This window comes from Colobus angolensis, unplaced genomic scaffold (assembly GCF_000951035.1).
Source record: "Colobus angolensis palliatus isolate OR3802 unplaced genomic scaffold, Cang.pa_1.0 Scaffold31, whole genome shotgun sequence".
In the NCBI taxonomy this organism is placed as follows: domain Eukaryota; kingdom Metazoa; phylum Chordata; class Mammalia; order Primates; family Cercopithecidae; genus Colobus; species Colobus angolensis.
In genome coordinates, this window is record NW_012116377.1 from 522,918 (window position 1) to 529,103 (window position 6,186).

At 45.7% G+C, this 6,186-nt stretch overlaps 1 protein-coding gene across 2 annotated transcripts in view; it reads left to right on the forward strand.

The window, feature by feature from the left end:
* Nucleotides 1-3,574: 3,574 nt before the first annotated feature.
* ZFP14 (ZFP14 zinc finger protein) overlaps nt 3,575-6,186 on the forward strand; it is a 43,717-nt gene continuing 41,105 nt past the window's right edge. The window contains exon 1 of one of the 2 annotated variants that reach the window (XM_011950622.1): nt 3,575-3,614. The gene's annotated coding sequence lies outside the window, so the exon portion shown is untranslated. The remainder of the gene's footprint in view (nt 3,615-6,186) is intronic. The other variant, XM_011950621.1, reaches the window with a different exon arrangement.

The window sequence follows — 6,186 nt, forward strand, 5'->3', positions numbered from 1 at the left end:
GCACTTTGGGAGGCCAAGGTGGGTGGATCACCTGAGGTCAGGAGTTCAAGACCAGACTGGCTAACATGGTGAAACCCCGTCTCTACTAAAATACAAAAAAAAAAAAGAAAAAAAAATTAGCCAGGCATGGTGGCACGCACCTGTTGTAATCCCAGCTACTTGGGAAGCTGAGGCAGGAGAATTGCTTGAACCTAGGAGGCAGAGGTTGCAGTGAGTTGAGATCACACCATTACACACCAGCCTGGGCGACAAGAGTGAAACTTCGTCTCCAAAAATAAAAATAAAAAATTGTTTTTAAAAAAACCAAGTGTGTTGGGTATCATTTGTTGTTGTTGTTTTGTTATAAGTATTCTACTGTGCCCCAGGCTCTTTTTTGTGCTACAGAGGCTGGAAGCCTCAGCGCTACAGTTTTTAGACCCTCATGCCTCTAGAATTCCAGATGTGATCTATGTTCTTCCAGTGAGATAAACTCATGCAAGATTAGGAAGACAGAAGAAAGCAGAAAGCAACAGCTTTCTCCTTCATCAGTGCTGATGGTATGAGGTTTTGCAGCAGCTTCTGATAGTGCCTTTGTCATGAAGGTATTTAACAAAAGTTGAGGTCATAAATTATACGATATTACCACAAATGATTAAAACACAAGGTTTGGTACATGTTGGGCCACTTTCAAAATATGCAAATTTAATGTAAAGTACATCCACAAGATATAGTTTTGGAATAAATGAAGGCTCCAGAAATATGTTGAGAAATAACATAGATTTAATTCCTGCTGAGGCACCTTTAGTTTTTATGATTTCAAAGTTAGTAAAATCATATATATATATATATATATATGTATGTGTGTGTGTGTGTGTATATATATACACAAATATAAATATGAAAAAAAATTGAGTAGTTGGAATTACAGATGTGCCTCACCATGCCTGGCTAATTTTTGTACTTTTTTGTAGAGTCGGCTGTTACCCAGGCTGGTCTTAAACTCCTGGGCTCAAGCCATTCACCTGCCTCATCCTCCCAAAGTTCTGGGATTACAGGCTTGAGCCATCATGCCTGTCCATGACCTGTTAATAAGAACAACAAAAAGGTTAGAATGACAGGTTTTAGATGTACAATGGAAGGGTTTTTGGAAAGGACACTGCTCTGTGTCAAATGATGGAGCATTTGACACGTGGGTTTTTTTTTTTTCTACTGAGAGAAACTGCAGGTATCTGAGAGGCGACTGAAAATATTACTAGTACAGATTTAGATAATGAGAAATGAAACTCTCTGAAAGAAACGCTCTTATTCTGCATGATTCTGATGATTGAAGATTCAAACCGCTTTTTTCAAACTGAACAATACGAGAAAAGAAACAATCTGAAGAAAATTCTATTTCAGAAGGTCAGTAAGCATGATATTGGACCAAGCGCACCATCATTTGACACAGTGCAGGGCCCTTTCCAAAAATCCCTCCATTATACCTCAGGGAGGTCAGGCGTTAATTCTCTGGGCTGTTGGACAAGGAAAATGACCTACAGTTAGTTATGTTCACCAGCAGTCTTCTCACCAGAGAGGGTGTGAAGACTTTAGCCCCTAGTGTCAGAAGGCCTCAAAACTTAGTCAAACCAAGACCAGGTGCAGTGGCTCAAGCCTGTAATCCCAGCACTTTGGGAGGCCGAGGCAGGTGGATCACTTGAGGCCAGGAGTTCGAGACTAGCCTGGCCAACGTGGTGAAACCCTGTCTCCACTAAAAATACAAAAAATTAGCCGGGCGTGGTGGTGGGCACCTGTAATCTCAGCTACTCAGGAGGCTGAGGCAGGAGAATCCCTTGAACTTGGGAGGCTGAGGTTGCAGTGAGACAGTATTGTGCCACCACACTCCAGGCAGGGTGACAGAGTGAGACTTTGTTTCAAAAAAAAAGTCAAAACAGAAAGAGAATATGGAAGAGATATTTTAATAATTCTTTTTATTGCTTTTTTAATGGAGTGTTGATTTCCTTACATAAATTTAATTGTAAACATGTACATAGGACTGTGATTTTGAATTTAAAAAATACTTTGGGACTTCAGCCTTCTTAGTAGTTTTGTTTGTTTGTTTGTTTTTGATATAAAGTCTTGCTCTGTCGCCCAGGCTGGAGTTCAGTGACACGATCTTGGCTCACTGCAACCTCCGTCTCCCAGGTTCAAGCGATTTTCCTGCCTCAGCCTCCGAGTAGCTGGGACTACAGGTGTGCGCCACCATGCCCGGCTAAATTATTTTGTATTTTCAGTAGAGACGAGGTTTCACCATGTTGGCCAGGCTGGTCTCGAACGCCTGACCTCAGGTGATCCACCCGCCTCGGCCTCCCACAGTGATGGGATTACAGGCGTGAGGCACCGCGCCTGGCCGCCTTTGGGTTATTTAGTAGCTCAGATTTTTCATTTATCTCCTATTTCATGCATATCCTATTCTTTGCAAAATGAAACAAGGTTGCCTAGGCATTTTCAAGTATCTTCTGAAGTTTTATATTCTTAAGGAAAGAACAAATTATTTCATGTATTAACTAATATATCAAAGAATTTGGGATACAGAAGATGCCTCAGGATGGTCCCTGGTGGGCTTATCCCATTTCTTTCCTGAAGGAACGCAGGGCAGGACAAATTCAATCTTATCTGAGACCTCTCCAGTTAGTCTTTTTCTTTTGGAACGGAGTTCTGCTCTTGTTGCCCAAGCTTGGGTGCAATGGCGGATCTCAGCTTAATGCAACCTCCGCTACCCGCGTTCAAGCGATTCTCCTGCCTCAGCCTCCCCAGTAGCTGGGATTACAGGCGTGCGCGACCACGCTCGGCTAATTTTTTGTATTTCTAGTAGAACGATACATTCACAATTGCAGAAGATACGAGACAGAGAGAGAGAAAGAGAGAAAGGGAGAGCGCAGTGAGCACGAGCGACCTTTCTAGGTCTAGGTCCTGCTCCAGGTTCTGGTGGGCTTTGAGAGTATTTTCATTGCATGCCTGATGTGTGCCCACACCTTGCTTGGGTGTATGCAGTGAGTAACTGCTAGGTGTTTAGTACACGTATTAGGCACCTGCTGGTGCCAAAACTTCTTTCTAAATCCTCCGCAGCTGAGCCTGGTTGCCTCACGCCTGTAGTCCCAGCACTTTGGGAGGCTCAGGCGGGAGGATCTTTTAAGCCCAGGAGTTCGACACCGGCTTGGGTAACATCGGGAGCTCTGGTCTCTATGAAAATTTTAAAAATTAGTTGGGCGTGGTGGCGCGCGCCTGCAGTCCCAGCTACTCTGGAGTCTCAGGTAGGAGGGTAGCTTGAGCCCAGGAGGGCGAGGCTGCAGTAAGCTGTAACTAATCACGCCACTGCACTCTACCCTGGGGGACAGAGCAAGACCCTGCCTCAAGAAAAAAATAAATAAAAAAGTATTCCTCAGCGACAAAAACAAACGCAAGCCCGAGCTCGCCTCAGCCCCAGGTAGCCTGGAAATCCCTGCCGCCCCGAGCGTCCAAAGCTCCAGCGCCCGCGCATGCACACTCCGCGCAGCCTGTTGGGGCTGGAACCAGTCCCTCCCATCGGCGGACTACATTTCCCACAGGCCTCCGCGCACAGTTCTTTCCGGCTTCCCTGCTGGTGTCGGCTCCGAGAGGTGAGTTGGTCGCGTGCACCCAGGCAATGGGCGCGGGGGCGGCGCGGGGGCGGCGCGGACCTCTGTGTGAGCCAGGAGGCCGTAGCTGTGGAGTTTGTGGCGCTGACTGGGCGCCGGGTGCCCTGTTGCGTCCTCTGCCTTACCGCTTCAGAGCTGCGCAGGTCCAGCGGCCCGGAATGGCTCCGAGTTAGATGCAGGAACCCCGGAGTGAATGAAGGCCCCCAAACAAAAAGACGCAGTCTGAAGAAGGACTCCAGATTGCACAGCTTTTCCCGAGCTCCCTCCCATGGAAACTGCGGGGAACTCGGAGACAGATTCCAGCCCCTTCTTCGTGTACCTAACCTTTCTTTCTGATACGGGAAAGGGTCAGCTTTATTCCAGGCTCCCTGTTATTTCCATCGGGTTTTGCGCGCAGTAGACGGAGGGAGCAAGTGAGCTAGCGGGGGTGTGTCCTGATCAGCCAAGGCCCGCTGCAGGAAGGGCCTGGGGTCTCAAGATTCCCGTCTCCTTTCCCAATCCTGCTGTTCTTTAGGAAGGCAGCGGGGAGAGGAGGAAATGATTACTGTTGCATATACACAAGTCAACATCCAGATGAGTTTGTGTTTCCTTTTTGTTCATGAAGGTGTAATTTATTTTTCTGGGCGTGGGGACATTTGCTTTCCTATTCTGTGAAGGGGTGAAAATCAGCTCGGACTGAACAATGAAGCAGCGCTGTCATTACTCAGGCTAGGAAGGAAGTGACAGATAAAGCCAGTTGCAAAATTAATAGAAAACATGATTTCTTCCTAGATGGTGCAGTAGTTGTAAAATGGCATAATGACTCCCTCTTTGAGAGATTACAGTTTTCTTACCAGTGATGTTCTAGACTTGCTTTGCTGTTTTCATTCTATTATTGGGGATACCCTCTTGATTACACTCATGATTGCATTCAGTATCTCATTAATTCCTGCCTCTCATAATCTTACCTTGGAAACAACAGCTATTCCAGATCGCAGCTGTCATTAGATCCTCCTTAGAATCCTTCAGCTGGAACTCAACCGTTTACAAAAAGAGCTTTTCTCCTCTCTCTCGTCCATCCTATTCCAACCCTTCCTGTGGAATTTTCTCCCTTTCTACCAGTCAATAGATACGATTTTGTCGGGCTATGCGGGCTTGTTCCCGTTAATCTTCAGCTGGTTAGGCTTTAACTCCTGAAATGTCCTGTCCACTGACCTGGTGCTTTGGCCTTCCTTCCCAGTGAATGATGGGGTGATCAGGATAGATTCCAACTTCCTACCCCTTTCCAGTAGGTTTTTGTTTTGTTTTGTTTTGTTTTTGAGGTGGACTCTGGGTCTTTTTTTTTGAGACGGAGCCTGGGTGTGTTACTCAGGCTGGAGTGCAGTGACAGAATGGGCTCACTGCAACCTCTGCCTCCTGGGTTCAAGGGATTCTCCTGCCTCAGCCTCTCCAGTAGCTAGGATTACAGGGATGAGTCACCGCGCCCGACTTCCAGTAGGTATTGACTTGAGCATTTGGCAGTAATTTAGTTTCTCTTATGAGCTGCCTCTTTCTAATCATTTGGATGGTCTGGAAGTAAACCTCCTGAAGGGAAGCTAACTGCAGAGCTTTATTTTATTACTTTTTTTTTTTTTTTGAGACAGAGTCTTAACATTTTTCATAATAAAAAACTTATTCTAAAACTATATAGAGACCTTGTTGAGAACAGCACTACAATTTTTTTTTTTTTTTTTTTTTGGTTGGGGACAGAGTCTCACTCAGTCCCTCAGGCTGGAGTGCAGTGAGGTGATCTCACTCCCTGCAGCCTGGACCTCCCTGGCTCAAGTGATCCTCCCACCTCAGCCTCCTGAGTAGCTGAGACCACAGGTAGGTGGCCCCACGCCCAATTTTTATAATTTTTTGTAGAAATGAGGTCTCCCTATGTTGCACAGGCTGACCTCAAACTCCTGGACTCAAGGAATTCTTCCACCTCAGCCTCCCAAAGTGTTGAGATTACAGGCATGAGCCACCGTGCAGAACTTTCATTCGATGGTGATTAGTTGAGGAGTTTACAGTTTAGATGGAATTACACACTAGGTCTCTTTGATCCCCACCGCCCTAAGTTCAAAAGCAGGGAAAGGTAAGGAGGTGGTTTGGCGACAGGATCTTTTCTGCTTTTGAGGCTTTTAAGGAGTGATAATATGATAGGGTTTTTAGTGGAGAGGTCTGTGTTAACAAGGGAAGGGGTTATTAGAAGGGAAGGGAAGACAGTAGAAATTTGGAAAGTGGTTTGAAGTTTTTGACAGGGTGAGTTTGTTTCAGGCCACGTATTTATCAGGTCTCATGAGATGCAGTTTACTATAGTGACAGTCGTATGGGTTATGGAGCTAAAGTAGCGGGGTTCTAGTCCTCAACCTGCCACTTAGAGCTGCCTGAGCTTGGGACAATTTATTTCATCTCTCTGTGCCATAGTTTCATCATCTGCAAAATGAGGATAATGAAAGAGCCTACTATATAGGATGGCTCTGAGTAGAGGAATTAATATATGCAAAACCCTTAGCTAATGCTTGGTACATAATAAATGCTCAGTAGATTT